Below are 3,295 nucleotides of genomic sequence, written 5' to 3'. Positions count from 1 at the left end.
AGTACCATTTTTCAAAATTTTGCCCTTACCACACTTATGCCAGTTTAATGCTTTTGTGTTAAAATTGTGTGCTCACTTACATCAGTGCAACTTCACTGATTTCTTTTTTTTAAGGACCCGTGCAACTGAGGGCAGAATTTGACCCACAGTTACAACTTATGTAGCAATTTTGTTGACTGTAAAGCATTGGATCTAGCTCTCCAACTCCTATAGATATGGTCATGCTGCAGATCTAAAAGGCGTGTCAAGTGCCATTTGTCACTAAATTAAGCAGATTCTGAATACACATAAGTAGCATCTGTGGAATAAGAAGGTACCATTTTTACATTGTCACTATGCATTAAATTGCTCTGCTACAATGAAAAGTTGGCCCCCAAAACTGTCACTCCATTTATTGTTCTCATTGGTGGACCTGGAGCTGTGGACCGGGGGGTGGGGGGGAGAAGGAGACAGACAGACACCCCAGAAGCAGCCTCCATATTATTCTCCTTTCTCTCCATCTCTTTCAACCCTACCGTCTATCTTCAAACTCAAGAGATTTTACAAAAATAATAAATGTGGGGTTCTTTCTATTTACCTTCTGCTTCTTGAAGTTTTAGGGTTCATATTCAAGCTTTTCTCCACAACCAGGTAGACTGCCTCCCTCTAACCCTACCCCACAAAATGAGGTTGCACCATTGGGAAGTGTTAGTCTTCAAATGAGATATTAACTATTTTGCTGTCAAATAGCACCACAGATTAATTGGTGACAATACACCTGTACAGTGCTGTATAAAATACATTGGTAAGCACACTACATCCGATGTGATCATTTGCATACTTTACAGGTATGTCTACACAGTAAAGAAAAATACTTCTGGGCTCTACGACCCTGTCGGGTGGGAGGGTCCCAGAGTTTGAGTTCCAGCCTGCTCCTGGAAGTTTACATAGCAGTGAAACAACCCCACAGCCCAAGTCGGCTGGCATGGACCAACTTCAGATTTTTCTTTGCTGTGTAGACGTGTCATCCTCTAGAATGTAATAAACTTTTCTTGGAAGTCATTATGTTATTATGGCATAATACCATGAAATCTGCTAGCAAGTATTGCTGTCACAGGAAAAGCACACTGTTGTCAAATTTAAGTGATTGTCCAGACTTCTAAGGCTCTCCTTGTTCCATATCAGAACAAATTTACTTTAGAGGCTCATTTCCAACACTTGCTTGCCTGTGTCCATGACTGGTAGTCTGAACAACCAGCATATGTTTACAGAGTTTGGAAATACACATAAAGTACAGCAGTCTCTGTTCAAATCCTAACTCCTGGTAGGGTCTGGGGAAACACTCAGTGACCTCTTTATCCTGAAGAACCTCCTAGTGTGTTTTAATTCAATTGCTAGAGTTACTCCATTCACCCTGTGTACTGTGATATACAAAGAAGGCTCAAAGAACAACAGAGGAAGGTTAAAGGCTTGTGACATTCCCCAGGGTGCAACCTGAATGGCTGAGCTTCTGTGTCCCCTTAGCTTTCCAGCCTGGGATGCTTTTTCCACTGCTTTGCTAGTGGACAACAAATCTCTCCAGATGCTGATCACTCGCAGCCACCAGCATGGAGAGTCACTCCCAGCTGAGTACATGAATACTATGCCCAGCCATCCATGAATAGATAGAAGGCAACACCTACATACACCTCAGTCCCAGCCTTGCCCTCCAGAAAAGTATGTCTTGTACCATTCAGTAACCCACTGGACTGTACAAGCTCATAAATCAGTTTGTCATTCCATCAAAGCAATGGTCCTCTCCAGCCTGTAATGCACCAGCCTGGTTATCTCCAGTGGAGGCTTCCCAAACACTTCAATCAAACACATTGGTTTTGACAAAACAGTAAAACAACTTTAGTAACTAGAGAATGATAGATTTTAAGTGATTATAAGTGATAAGGCATATAAGTAAGAGTCAATTACAAAAGAAATATAAAGATAAACGCACAAGCTAATACCTAAATTTTACCAAGGCTAATAAGCAAAAAGGTGTGTCTCACCCAAAAGCCTACAGCAGTCTGTGCTAGCTGGAAAGCCTGCTGGCTAGGACCCCTTCCCATGGTTCCAAAAGCTTCCTTTGTTCTTTCAAGCATTGTAGGTGCCATGAGCAGGGATGGGGGGAAAGAAGGTGTCTATCCTTTTTAAACTCTGACCCTTTGCACTAGAAAAGTCTTTGCTGGGTCATGGGGTCAGACAGTTCCATGGCCTATGTGAACTGCCAAATGTCCTTCAGGTGAACTGTAAATACTTTGTTTATACCCCTTTTCCTGCCAAAGGATGACTGTTTATCTAAGTGATAGAGGTGGTAGTCCCTGATGGTTTGTTTGATTATGCTGATCCCTCAGTATGCCTTTGTCTCTGAAAAACTAGTTTGGACCTCCTTTTCTAACTTTGTAACATAATACACGGTTATACAGTATAGTCTCATAACTTTACATACAAAGCTGACACACATTAATTACCAGGTTAATAATGTTCAGCAGCTTATGAGTTTTCAAATGATACCACACGAGGCATACTTTGTATAAAATAACGAAATAAATGCAGTGAACATGGGGTACAGGGTTCCGCATGGGTTACAGTGTGTCAGAAAGCTATCATGAATAGCCATCTCCTCTGCTTGGGTCAGACCCCACCAATAGGTCATATTAGTCAGAGTGCTTCACAGGCCAACCAGAGCAGCTTACCCTCATACTGATTCTTCTCTGTTTATGTTTCTGCTGCACTTTGTGATCTTTGCATACTAAGCTATTGTGTGAATGGTGTACTCTAGGTTTCTAATGTAGGCTGTTTGTGCAGAGGAAAAAAATGATATACATACAGCATGCGGACATGAAACTACTTTTGGTAACCTGTGAATGGTTAGTTTCAGAGTAACAGCCGTGTTAGTCTGTATTCGCAAAAAGAAAAGGAGTATTTGTGGCACCTTAGAGACTAACCAATTTATTTGAGCATAAGCTTTCGTGAGCTACAGCAAGTGAGCTGTAGCTCACGAAAGCTTATGCTCAAATAAATTGGTTAGTCTCTAAGGTGCCACAAGTACTCCTTTTCTTTGTGTGAATGGTTAATATCAGTCAGTTTGAATGGTACTGATGTGAATCTTCCATGTTACCCTCTAGCTTCACTGAACACAAATGCAGTTTAGCTGTGCAGTAGAGAAGCATGAAGGGGGGATACGGTGAAGAACTGCCTCACAAGGATGTACAACTGACTTGAGGAAACATCCAGTTTGGAATGTGAATTCAGGCTATTGCACTTTTATTCCATCTGTTGGTTA

This window comes from Caretta caretta, chromosome 2, assembly GCF_965140235.1.
Source record: "Caretta caretta isolate rCarCar2 chromosome 2, rCarCar1.hap1, whole genome shotgun sequence".
Taxonomy (NCBI): domain Eukaryota; kingdom Metazoa; phylum Chordata; order Testudines; family Cheloniidae; genus Caretta; species Caretta caretta.
This window is presented reverse-complemented; position numbering follows the sequence as displayed.